Genomic DNA, 14,132 nt, shown 5'->3' on the forward strand with positions numbered 1-14,132 from the left:
GGGCAGGGGCCTCCGGATCACAGGGAAGCAAGGCTCCTCCAGCTCCTTCGATTTTGTTGCCTGAGGTCAAGGGAAGAGCTTTCCAAAGGGATAATGGCTCTCGTAACTCAGGTGCTAAAGTCATAGAAGCTAGAAGGGAGACCACCGCCCAGCTCTCAGTCTCTGGGGCATGGCCGGTGGTGGGAAGCGGAGAGAAGTAACAGTCCTCCATGTCCCTGAAACAAATCCACAGGAAAATGCTTCAGAACTAATCGCCTCTTCAAGGGGGAGGGGCTGCCCTTCAGATGGTAAATCTCTCTATTACCAAGGACAGTTCCTTTACTGCCAATTTGCTCTTCTTGGTTACAGCCTGCGGCCCCAGCGCTGGGCTTCTCAGGGGCTTCTGAGTTCAGCCAGTCCCGCCCCGTCGGTGGGGGGCAGTGGCAGGACCAGAGGGAAGGCTGGTCCCAGTCACTGTGGACCACCCCTGCCCATGATACCCCCTACCCAGGGAAGTCACCAACCCCTAGACTTGCCACATTTAACAAATAAAAATACAGAATGTGGGGGCGCCTGGGTGGCTCAGTCGATCAAGTGTCTACCTTCGGTTCAGGTCATGATCTCGGGGTCCTGGGATGGAGCCCTGCGTGGATCTCCCTGCTCAGCCGGGAGCCTGCTTCTCCCTCTCCCTCTGCCCCTTTCCTGCTTGTGTTCTCTCTCTCTCAAATAAAGGAATGAAATCTTTAAAAAAAAAAATACAGCATGCCTAGGTAAGTTTGAAAAATAGCTCTAACGGCATAACGTTGGTCGTGTTTGGGGGAAGAGCTGAATCTAGGACATTTAGGGGGTTCTGACAGGGTCAGTATGGGTCATAGGATAAAATCATTAACGCAGAACATGTCAGGAAGCATGGGATGTCTGGCCATGCTCCCAATGCCTTAGTCCCAAGCAGGCATGTGGGAAAGTGTCCTGACCCGACATGGGGGGCTGCCTGCTTCTTCCAGGGTGAGCTCCCTCCCAGTGTCAACCTGCAAGTCTCAGTGTTTCCTCAGTCTCCCCAAGTCCCCGGGGTGGGAGGCCCCCAAAAAAGGGTTTTCAAGACTGAGCTGATAAAGTCATCCCAGAAGGGCTTGCCGGTGGAAGCGGGCTTTGAGGAAGGGGAACAGGGCGGATTTACAGAACACCCCCGAGCACCAGCATCTTCTCAAAGAATTGGAATTCAAGTAACAACTTGTTTATTGAACAGGGCACAGGGTGTGGGGGTCCAGGCCCTGGGCCAGCACTCTGTGCAAACTCGGACAGATCACCCAATCTTTCTGAAACTCGACTTTCTTACTTGTGAAATAAGGGCTGGAGACGGGCCTGCGTGGGCCACTGGCTGTTTTGTTCCATCGCCTGGGATGATGGAAATACAAACATTTAAATCGTAAACTACTGCGCCCTGAAATATCAGCCATCAATAACATGGGGTGTGTGTGGGCATCGAGCACCACACTTCACGTTTTCTGCACTTCGGCCCCACGTCTTGGGATTAACTTCACCTTCACAAGTCCGTGGGCAAATCTAGGAGAGCCCACCAAGCTGAAGAGGCCCAGAGATCCACACCCGCCCAGTCCCAAGGTTGCTAAACAAAGACACCCCGATTCCAAACCCAGTACTCACTCATGCCTTGTTGCAATAACTGTTTGGGGGGTGTTCACTGACTTTGACCAGAGTGCAGAACCTCAGGCATGAAGCCCGAAACTTCACTGACAAAACATTTCCTGGGTGCCAGTGTGATGCCCAAATTCTGAGACCCCCCCAAAGACGACCACCAGAGTCCGGAGTCAAAGCCAAACAGCAGGGGCCATTTATTACGAGTTTGAACCTGGACCTCTGCGTACTCATTGCTGGTGATGCTAAGAGGTCCCAAGCTCGGGATCACAACACCTTTTATACACTATTTTAGGGGAGGCAGGGACTTAGCATACATCATAGTATCTTGTAACAAATCGCTACATACCGCGGGAAAATAAAAAAGCAACTCTATAATATGACTGGTGCACTACAGAGCGGGAAAAGGCTGGGCACAGATTATTAGTTAGGTCAAAAGACTGTCATTCTTCAAACTGCTTAGTTGGCGCTGCTAGGGTATGTGTCACCTCAGGATTGGCCGGGGTCTCCCTGTCAAGCCGCGGGGTGCCAGATGGTTATTATCTCTTGCACCCAAAGCTGGGTGGGGGGTCCAGGAGCAGTCATTTTGTCACGTGCAATTCTGGGTGGGGGTTTCTCTGGTGCCAGATGGCTGTTATCTCTCAGCCCAGAGCCGGGTGGGGGTCCGGGAGCGGCCACTCTGCCAGGTTCAATTCTGGGCAGGGGTTGTGTGGTTACAGAGTGCCTATAGAAAGTCTGCTGGTATTTTTCCATCTCCTCATGGGTTAGCAAGAGAAGGTACAGAAGCAGAAATAGCAGTAATGGTTATAATTTAGGCATCTCACCAGGTGCTGGCACCCAGGACACCACCTAGAAGCTAATATCCTTCCCATTTTAGCAACAAGAAAATCGGGGCTCAGTGAGGTTAAATGGCAAGCCCAGGGTCACACAGACGATCCATGGCATAGACAGTGGAGTCTGGACTCAAACCCAGCGCATCGGACCGCATTACACTCTACAAACAAAAAGCTGCCGTCATCATTATTATCTTTGCTTTCATCAGAAGCTTCACCGGGACTCTGGTGATCAGCGTCTAATAAATAATTACGTCAGCTTTTGGAGTCCAGTTTGAGAAGTTTAAAGGGAGAGAATCACAGAGCGCAGACTCCAGAAAGTACGGTGTGGAGAGGATCTAATGCTTCCTTGCGGGAGGAGGGGAGGAGTGCAAATCCGAGGCTTTGGCTCAAAGACAAAGAGGGAGAGAGATGAGGCTTCACATCACGCTCTGCAACATTTCCACGTCTGCACGGCTGCGTCTCATCTCCCCAGATCCCCTCGGAAGAATTAGTTCTCAGTTAGAGCAAGCGAGCAGCCATCTATCAGCCGGCCCGCGGTGCTCGGGGCTCCCAGAGTCAAGGAAGGCAGCCCGTTGTCTCCCGGCCCCCACCCACCCCCAACACCCCTGCCCCCTGTGCGGCTTCTTCACTTCACGGGGGAAGGAAAAATGGCTCAGAAAGCCGGTGCATTAAGAAGCATATAATTATGCATAATAAAAAGACGCCGGCCCTTGTGTATATAAACACAGCTTTGACTGAGTACCCTTTCCCAAACAGCCCTTCTGGCTCACAACAGCAGCAATCAAGCATCCTAAACATATGGTTGCCACCCAGGCCTCCAGGCGGGTCCGGACTGGGGTGGGGGTGGGAGGAGCCAGGGCTGGGGCAGCGGAGGGAGAGGCAGGATTTAGCTGTGTGTTGTGGGAAGGGGGCCGAGCTGGTGGGAGTGCTGGTGGGCGAGGGGTAAGGACACTTAACAACCAGGATGGGATCTGGGACAAGGATCCCAGCGCCCCCACCCCTGTGATGGGCTGTCATTCTCCCGGCCTCTCCTCCCTGTCAATGACCTCCAAGGACAGCAGGCAGGGTGCTCGGCGGGGCTCTGCAGAGAAGGGACGCGGCAGCCTGGACCTGTCCATCAGGACCGTTTTCTGATTTTGATTTTGGGGGTCTGGCCCAAATTAGCCAGGCTAATTTGAGCACCTGTCACCCGCTGAGCACTGTAGGGGGTACACGGAGAGAGAAGTTGTCTGGTCAGGCAGTCCACCAGGCAGGGAGGCCCCCCCCAAACTTGCTGAAGCCCCCAGGGGTCCAGCCCCGCCCCCCAGGGATAAAGTCCCCGTGCTACCAGCTGCTCCTGCCCGGAAACTCCACTAACCCAGGGAATCTGTGGAATGCTCTCGCCCTGCTCACCCTAGCCCTGCTGACCACACACCGCCCCCAGGGAGGGCCTGCTCTCCCCAACTGCAGGCTCTGCTCCCCGCCCTCCCCCACCCGCTGCCCCGTTGTCACTCCCATCTCCCCAGGCAAGCTGCCACTTTCCTACTCTGCAGGGAGCTGGTCCTAAGGGATGGGAGAGCCTGGGGAGCCCCTAGAGCTGGTCTCCTGCTCTGTCCTCACAGGCAGGCACGCCGCCCCATGCACTCTGTCCCCCGTGGGTGGGGGCTGGAGGGAAGGGGAAGCAGGTCCTGGAGGAACTCGGGGCTCCATCTCCCACGCGCAGCAGATTCCCGGTTCCCTTCCTCCACATCCTGCATGGGCCAGGCCGTTGGCCTCAGTCTGGGTCCCCTTGGAAGCAGTCCGGGAGGAGGACTCCTGTGCACCCAGGAAGCAGGAGAGAGGGGCCTGGGAGGTGGGACAGGAAGGGAGGGAGGCAATGCAGGGTGTATCCTTGGGCTTGCTCACCCCATGGACACCAGGGTCCCTGCACCTCACAGGTGCCCTGCCGATGGGCCTCGGACTACAGCCTTCAGCCCTCCTACTCATTCCTCATCGCAGGAGGTTGGGTGTTAACCCTGCAGCCCCTCCAGCTGCACCTGTCCGGACGCTCCTCCCACTGTGGAAAAAGCCCTGCCAGAGACTGGAAGGGACCTCAGAGGATCCATCCATCGAGGATGAATGAATGAATGATCAAATGAATGAGTAGTCTGAAGAAGGTTCCAGAGCATAGGCCTAGGGCTAGGAAGAGCCACCAGCTCTCTGAGCATCACCTCCCAGGGAGTCTCAGCTTTGCCTCTGGAAGGGGGCAACCCCGGGCCCCGGCAGAAGGCCCACGCACACCTGATGCTACAAGAGGATGATGGCCATCGCCACGGTGAGACGTGACCAGCCAAGGGGCACCAGGCAACGGCCTCTGTGACCCAGGGACAGAGAAACAGGCATGTGGCTCAGCATCGGAGAGCAGGGCTCAGGCAGGGGAACAACTCTCCAGGAGGTGCCATGCTAAGGGGTTAGGGCTTTGTCCGGGAGGGTGAGGCCATGTGCCCCCTGCCCCGCCGACCCCCCAGTGTAGACACACCCCGGACAGTGACAATGTGACAGAGAATCATGGACCTGGGAGTCCACGAGGGTTTCCAAGGAAAGGGTCCATCTGCACTTGTTTCAGAAAACCCAGAGTTAAGCAGAGAGTGGCCAAGCCTGGCGGCAGCGTGGCAGAACCAAGGGGAAGACATTGAATCTCCACTAGGGAGTCAGGAACCCCTGCGGCACAGGTAACCCGTTGGGCGTTTTTCCTTCTTGCATTGACGGGGACGGCGCTGCATCAAGTGGGCAGGAGCGAAAGACCCTGCAAGGCACAAGGCAGGCCCCCCTCCCCGTGAGAAGGAGCTGTTCCACCGAAATACAGCAGCGCCCACACGGAGCAGGCAGCTGCCCACGTGCATGAGACCGAGGAGTGAAACGACCTATTCAAGCCTTTCGAAGAAAGGGGGCGGCCCCATCCACAAAGGTTCTGGGTTCCCTGACCAGCTGGCTGGATGTTTAGGGACAGGACGGGGACACGAGGTTAGAGGTGCAAGGTTGGGGGCAGGGATGGATGGAGACAGTCTTGCTGTGTCACTGTCCCGGGGACCCCGGTGGGGCTGGCCAGCGTGAACACCGCCGGGCTGGGCTGGTCTCTGCAGATGCAGAAAGGGAAAACTGGCCAAGAGAACCCATTGCTCTTCATGGGTCCCTCTGCAGCACAGCCACTGCGAGAAAGGAAGGCAGGCAGTGAACCAGGGGCTGGGAGAGAAGCGGGGCACCCCTCTCTCAATTCTGACATTCCGTCTTCCATTCCCTAGCACAAAGCCGCCTTCGTGTAACCAGTAGCCAGAGGGGGACTGGAGATGCTAATTTCATTTCATTAGATCCCAGCAGCCTTCGATTATAGCAGGCAGGGGGGAGGAAACAGAGCCGATGTGTTTTAAAAACCACGGTTTTGTGCTGTTTTTTAATTTAAAGCTGCTGGTGGAAGATGCTGCCTTGGAGTCGTTAATGATGGTCGTGAATTATTTTGGTTGATTTATACACCCCTCCGACTTTAAGGAGGGAGAGAGGAGAGCCAGGTCCCCACCCCCCAAACCCGGAGCTGGGAGCCTTCAGCTGGAACAAGAGACTGTAGAGACTTGGGGTAGGGGGTTGTTTTTCTTCAAATTGTGTTTCTGCAAGGTGGGGCACCTCGGGAATCCCCTCCCGCACCCCTCCCACGCGTCAATGGGCATTTCTAAACCGGGTGCAGAGACTTGGGACACCATGCCCATCACCCCCTCCCCTCCCTAAGCTTTGCCGCTTCTCCCATCACCAGCTAGATAATAGCAGCGGTGAGTATATTTGGGTCTGAATCGGGCATCTCTGAATCGCATCTCGGCGAGGTGCGTTCTCTCTGCACCAACTCTGAGGCTCACGTCTCCACTCGAAAATCAGCGTGACTCTCTCTGTGCCTCTAGAAGGTCCATGAAGCCCTGAGAGGTTGGAGAGCATGTTCAAGGTCACCCAGCTGAGAAGTGGTAACACAAGACTCAAGCTTCCTCCGTGAAAGGCGGAACCTTCTGGTTTGACTCAGGAGTGTACCTGCAGGCTGGCAAGAAATGAATGAGCAAATGAACCAACTTATCTGATTATAGTTCGTGTCCCTCCTCTTTACCGCCCGAAGTCCACTGGGGTCCAAAGGGACCATATTAGCCAGAAAGGCCAAGACCAACGACAGGGAGGAAACGTGAAACCCTCCTTCCAGAGCCCCCATATCTGACCCATAGAGGCACCGAGGTTTCCACAACTTCCAGACCCCCCCATTCTGATCAGTGGAGGCACCGAGGGTCCCACAATTTGCCGCAGCACCCCAGGCACAGATCTGTCTGCCAGGAAAACAGTTTGGGGGTCTGAACAAGTATTTGAAAAGAGCCTCCATTTATCTTGATTCTCTGCTCATCCCCATCAGGGGAAATGTCTCCTGTCGGCTGGTGCTCCTTTTCCTTCTCCTTCCTTTCAAAATAAAATTAGAGGCAGCCGGCAAGAGCTTTGAGCCCCTTCCAAATTTCCGTTCCTCATCTGTCATGTCAGGACCCCAGCGTCTCGGCTGCAGCCTGGAGTGAGGTTCTCTCTGCTGGGAGCAGCAGGCGGTGGGCAGGGGCTGCGAAGGAACCCGGTTCGGGAGCCGCGGGGGGCATGGCCCCTCCATCACCAGGAGGTCAGGGCAGGTTGCATTAGTGATTCAGCGCAGGCAAGCGGCTCTGAACCAGGCTGGGCCAAGACAATCAGGAAAACAACCCGAATCATGAGCAGAGAAATAGAGGCCCCAGGAAGCCTCGTCACTTTCCCATCAAAGGAAAGGCAATCAGTGCATATGCAAAATATACTGCCAATTTCCTCCACGGGCATATCACAGGGCTCCTCAAAGTGGAAAGAGCATGGGTTATGTGGCCGAGGTCCTGGGTTCAAATTCCAGCTCTGCCATGAAGCAGTGGGTGGGCTCATGCCGGTTACTGAGTTTCCTTCGAAAGCCATTGGCCTGATGGAAAGCGGACCCAGCAGGAAGCAGATGGCACCCGGCAGCCGACCAGGAAATTTGCACGAAGGCACCGGGAGTGGCCAATCCTGGATCTGGTACAAAATGAAGATGTGGCCTCCTTGTTCAAAAAGTATTAAGAGTTCCAAGATGACAACAGGGGAGCATTTACCCTCCGTGGGGTGGGTGACCGCACAGGACACCTGTCAATGAGGCTGGCCCTGGAAGGGACCTATTGCATAGATGGAGACAAGGCTGCCGACACTTCTGCAGGGGAGCGAAGCCAGGAGCTGCAGCAGGTGTGAGCGGCCCAGGGGCAGCCAGAGATGCTCCCCACCCCCACACTCCCCTCTCCCCTCCCCCCCCCATGGAGAGAAGACCTCAGAACAGGAGCCTCTGATGGAGGAGCCAGCTGGGACCTGGGAGGGGAAGTAGGCATTGCCCGGGAACCTGCCCCCCACCCTCTCCCTTCCAGCCCTTCCAGCTGCTGCCCTCTGCAGCCCCCAGCCAGCAGCATGAGTCAAGGGAGCCTAGTGGATGCGGTCTGCGTAGACGTGGCTCTCTGGCCCAGAGCTGTGGAGAAAGGAGAGTGTAGATCTGGGGATTGATCCTCCCTCCCTCCCTCCCTCCGCGTTGTTAGGAGAACTTAGGGAATTTAGGTGTAGGGAAGCATCCGGCATGGAGGAGGCCCTTGAAGGAGTTATTCCACATCCGTCTGGGGCATGCAGCCCTTTCCCGTGTTCTTGTTCTAGATGCTGGGACTTCCTTCCTCTCTCCGGTAGGTTCCTGGAGCTCTTTGTGCTCCCAGCAGCATCTCCCTGCCCACCTGCCCGGGACACAGCAGGCACTCAGCAGAGCCAGGTGTGGGATGAATCAGGTTGCACATCTGGGGGCTGCCTCCGGTGAGCCAAGACAGGAGCAGGAGGGAGGCACCGAGCCCAAGAGGCCTGAGCAGAGCGGGGAGGCTGGATGGAAATCAGGGCACCCCAGGAACGAGGCACCAGGCACCACCTGGAGGCTTCCGTTGTCTCTCCCCAGCTTCCATCTCTGCAGGGAAGCGGCCGGGTGGGAGACCAGATGCTCTCAGCTCCAAGTCACCATGCAGTCACACCTGCCTACATGTCGGCCAATTGTCATCCTGCCCCAGAAGGGTATCCTGCAGTGCAGAGAGCTTTCTGGAACTCCGGGTAGAGCCGGCTGCAGCCTGTGTGCTGGGGCAGTCAGCATCAGCCCAACCACTGTCCCCTTCAAGGAAATAAGAAACCCTACCTCATTAGAGCTCTAGGCCAAGGACAGATCTTCCCGGTCAGAGGTCACCCCTCCTGGTAAGGCTCAGCATCGCTCCAGAACCGGGGGCAGCATTGGAAAGCCCATAGTCCTCTCTGCGGATCAGTCAACGTCCTAATCTTGGGAACCTGGTTCTGGAATGCTCCCTGCGCACTGCCCAGCCCTCCCTCGAGGCTGCTTTCTGGCTGGGGAAGGCTTCACTTCTCCATCTCGCCCAGTCCTGCTTTTCCACAGACACAGTCTGTTTCCCCAAGAAGCCGGCGGGAGAAGGATTTGAGAAGTAGTGGGGACGTGGCAGAAAAGCAGAGAGTGGATCCAGAGAAGGAAAGGTGGCCTGGAAGGGATGTTAATAAACTGGCTACCAGAGAGGGTGACTGGGCTTAATCCTGAGGGGACAGTCTAAGAAACAACAGAAAGCACAGAATCTAGAATGATCCACCCCCCTACACACAAGCGCACGCACGCACACACACACACACAGATGTAAGCATCCTTGATTGAGGGCTCCTGGAGAATACCAATGCAGGCTCTTTCTGGCTGTGCATGAGTGTAATGGGGCCTTCCACGGCAAAGAGTGACCCCACCATCTCTGAGAAGCTACAGGTGGCAAGTGGACATTACCCAGGAGGGGATGCCGTAAGACTACTCACTGCGTCTGCTTCTCCTCCCAAGGACCCACGTGCGCTCATACTTTCCAAAAGCACTTCTTGAGTACCTACAGTTTATGCCAGACTCAGAAGCAGATACAGAGAAAACAAAGTTATTTCAGAACCTGATGAGGGATGAGGCATGAAGCAAGTCCATCATGGCACAAGGTCACGGCAAAGGACAGGCCAACATCTGACACAGCATGGAAGGGGAGAAGGTGGAACAGCTTCCTCCGAAGGACTCATCTGCTCTGGGTGGCTTTTAATATCACTTCTGTACTGACTCCCAAATTTGTATCTCAGCCTGAACTGCTTCCCTGAATTCCAAGACTTGTAGACCCAACTGCCCACTTGACCTTTCCACTTGGATGTTTAACACAGATCGGTACTGCTGATCTACAGATGAGCCCAAAACTTGGCAGCTTAAAAGAGCCAACATTAAAGATCCCACACAGCTTCTGAGGGGCAGGAGTCCAGGAGAGGCTTAGCTGGGTGGCTCTGGCTTGGGGCCCCTCATGAGACTGCAGTCCACCTTTCGGCTGGAGGATTGACCCCACATTCTCTCATGTGGCTGCCGGCTGGAGACTTTGGTTTCCTATCACCTGGGCCTCTCCATAGCGCTGCTCACCATGTAGCTGCTGGCTTTCCCCCAGAACAAGTGGTTCAAGAGAGAAAGAGAGGCAGAGATTAAGACATGCAGGAGGTACGGTCTTTCACAACCTAATCTCCACCATGGCACAGATGGCTTCCGCCATATTGTATTGGTCACACAGAGCAACTGTGACGTAGTATGGGAGGGACCACACAAACGTGGGCACAAGAAGGGGGGCACTGGGGTCATCGTGGAGGTTGTCGACCACAGGATCTCAAACTGAACTTGCCCTACACGAGGTTTCTGAAATCTCTCCCTTCACACACAAACTTTCTTTCACCGTCTTATGTTGTAGTAAATGGTGAGCCCATCTCTCCTTTTGGCTCAGGCCAAAACCTTGGAGACATCTTTGGCTTTGCTCCTGTTGTCCTACTCCTGTCCCATCCTTCAGCAGATCCTGGTAGCTGTGCCTTCAAAATACATCAAGATTCTGACTACTGTTCATCACCCTCTCGCTTCTATCTGGGCTAAAGTCACTGGGGTTAGTATCTTGTACCTGGATTACTACAGTGGCCTCCTAAGTGGTCTCCCTGGTTTCGTCTTTGAGCCACAGTGATCTTGTTCAAACGTGTTACTCTTCTGTTCAAAATACCCAGGAGAGTAAAAAGTCCTGGAAGGGATCCATAAGCCTACACAATCTGACCACCACCACCCTGGTCCCCTAGTCTACTATTGCTCTGCACACATTCCATCCAACTGCACTGGACAGTCCTCACACTCCAGGCACACCACTACCACAGGACCTTTGCACTTGTCGCTCCCTCTGTCTGGGAACGCACATGACTGATTCTCTCATTTCCTTCAAGTCTTTTTGTAGTGCCACTTGCATGGTGAGGTCTTCCCTGGTACCTGACCCTTCCTGTTCCCTCTCTGCTTCATTCCTCTCCACCACCATTTGCATTTTTTTTTTTTTTTTGGATTATTGTCTGTCTCCCCTTGCCAGAACATAATCTCCAAGAGGGTAAGGTTACTTGTTTATTTTCTCACTGTACTAGTTACAGCATCTAGAATTATGGCTGACAGTGGTCAGGGGCTAAAAATTGTTTGTTGAATGACTAGAAGGAAAGAACACAACGAGCATGTTTCAGTCACCTATCGCTTCCTAATGAACCACCCCAAACTGAGCGGCTTAAAACAACGATCATTTCTTGGGCTCCTGAGTCTCCACTTTCGGCAGGACTCAGGAAGACACTGCATCTGTGCTCCACGCAGCAGCGCCCGAGGTGGCTCGCGGAAGGAGTGACCGGAACCATCTGAGAGCTCGCTCACTGAGATCTGGTGGCCGTCACAGCTGCCGTCTACAATCTCAGCTGGGGCCGTGGGCTGATCGCCACACTGGCCTCTCCATGCGGTTCTCATCTTCCTCACAACATGACAACTGAGGTTTCAGAGTGACCGTCCCACGCGGTGGAGTGGAAGCCTCCTGCTCTCCAGGACCAGGCCCAGAAACAGACGCACCATCATTTTTACCGTCGTCTGTAAGCCAACCAGTGACAGAGCCCAGATGCAAGGGCGAGGAGGCATAGACCCCACATTTGGTGGGAGAAGGAGCCTAAACATTCTAGGGCCATTTTTTTCAGACTTCCAACAGGAAGGGAAAGGAAGGTAACACAGCCAGTTGCCTACTGTGTGCCCGGCTCAGTGCAGGGTGTTTCCAACCATCAGCTCACGGGGAGGGGCTTGTCCCCACACTGTGTGATGGGAAAATGACATGCGTGTGGTGTGTGTCTGCTCCAGAACATGGACCCGGGACCCTCTGCAAAGCCCAGCGTCCTTCCTCTAGATCACAGCACCTTTCAGAGGAGAGACATTCCTGGTAGTGGGGAAACCCTGGGGCCGGGGAAGAGTGTGGGGGAACAGGGACCCCGTCTGTGAAGGCTTCCCCAGCCCATCAGGCTCCTGGTCACCGCTTCCTGTGCTGAGTTGCTGGTTCCCTCAGAGCCAGTCTTTGCAGAGAATCCAAGCTGTCCTGGAGGGAGGTTTCTGCTATTGGGTTGTGAGCCCATTCAAGGCAGGACACAGGGTTCAGGCTGTTTCTGCAACATCGAGAGACTGACCAAGGGTGGGATGCCCCCTGGGGATGGCATAAACACAGCGACCAGTGGGGGTGCTGGCCTCAATGATCTAGCTTTTCCCTTCTAAGAGTCCAGGAATCTAAAGCAGCATTCCCCAGAGAAGAGAGAATCTCCAGCCAGAGAAAAATTTTGAGTCTTTTCCAAGAGGGCTTAGATACAAAAGGACCCAAATGATTTGCCTTTAAGACTGTGTGTTGTCATCAGCCCAAAGAAAGAGCCGGACCAGAGTTTCTGAACCAGACAATGTTGACATTTCAGGTCATGTCATCCTTGGTTTGGGGGTCATGCTGTGCATTCCCTGTAGGACATTTCTGGCACCCCTGTCCTCTGCTCCCTAGATGCCAGTAGCTAGCCTTCCTCCTCCCCAGCCGTGATAACCAAATGTCCCCAGACATTACCAATCTTCCCCTTGGAGACAAAATTGCCCCCAAGGATTGGATTAGAGGGATGTTTAAAGCAGCCTTATTTGCAATATTGTCTCCATTCTGGAACAAACGTTTCCTCCTCCAGCTCCATTATAACTCCCGGTCCTTTTCATCTTCTGAATGCTGTGAACACGCGCGTGACCATGCAGCTCCTTACCTTCTGATTATTGGAAAACTTTGAAGCAAGCCCAGTTCAACGTCGATCCCACCAGAGCACGCCTTTTTGGTCTATTTCTGTTCCATCCTGCATCCTTTCTTCTTTCCTTCCAGCTTTTTATTTACATCGGTCTTCTTATATTTTATGCATTCGCTTGGTCTGCTTTCAAGCTTTTCTAGTAGCAGAGAGGATACGAAGAGTGAAATAAACAACTACTCTCCAGGTAAATATCCAAAGAGATGACATCACAGAGAACGCAGACACTTGCTCAGAGGGAAATAGGACACCCTGGAATAAGCAATGCAGAGCCTGGCAGGTCTAAGCTACACTCAGGGCAAGGCTGAGTGCGGAGAGCTGAGTGGCAAGGGGCGGGGGCGGGGGGGGGGGGCGCCCAGGACGGACTTCAGGACAGACGAACTAGAGACAGAGCTGGAATGGCCAAAACCTCTCCCGAAGGAAAAGGCCATGTTCTGTCTTCTTTCTGCTCACAGGAAGGTTTTACTGGTGATGTTGGCCAATGACCAGCCCCAACTTGCCAGCGGTGTCACCGAATGATCTCAAAAGTGGATGCTCCAGCCCCATTGAGTCTCCCAGATGGACACCCCTGGAACAAAAACTGGGTGTCGCCACTCTCCGCACCCAGTCCCGCCCAAAGTGCAGAGTCAGGAGCCAAATAAATGCTCGCCGTTTTGAGACACGAAGTCTTGGAGTCATTTGTTACGTGACCGTAGGTAAGTAGAGCGCTTGGTTGCGTCACTTAATCAGTTCAAGGTTATTTCCTTATCTGGATGAGTGCCTGGCATGGAGAAGGGACCCCACTCACTGCCAGCGGTCCTGTTAGGGATACTGCAAAGGAGGGCAGGTGCAAAACACCCCTGTCTTTAGTACAGCTGGTGGGTGAACCAGTTAGAAACCATGGACCGTATTCTCCTTCATCAGAGCTGCCTTCTGGAGCACCTACAGTGTGCCCGGAGAAGGACTGGAAGGAATACAGAATTACAGGCAGAGTCCAGGATGGGGCGTCCCCAGTGCCCAGTGCTGGGCCTCTTTTACCCTGTCTTCTTTCTCTCCAGGGCTCTCCCTTCTGCCACCTCTGGCTTTATACTATCTCTATCCCCAGGCAAAGTCTCTCTTCTGTGTCCCCGCCTGGGCCTCCAACTTTGCCTCCTGGCTGCTTCAAAGACCCTGACCTCAATCCGTCCAAGTCCAGGCTTATGCCCCATCCACCCACCACCATCAACTTGACCTTCTGCTCTCCCTGCTAGTGAATGGCTCTGTCCAGGGTCCTGAGTCATAAACTGGCCACCCAGCTCCCCCTCCATCCCCGACATTCCAAATGTCACTGAGTCTTGATGGCTTTGCTTCCTAAATACCATTCAAAACGGTCCACTGCTCTCCACCCTTACTAACGTCCCCCTGCCATCCTCTCCTATGGGCCCTCCCACTACCCTCCTTGTC

This window comes from Mustela erminea, chromosome 18 (assembly GCF_009829155.1).
Source record: "Mustela erminea isolate mMusErm1 chromosome 18, mMusErm1.Pri, whole genome shotgun sequence".
NCBI classification, from domain to species: domain Eukaryota; kingdom Metazoa; phylum Chordata; class Mammalia; order Carnivora; family Mustelidae; genus Mustela; species Mustela erminea.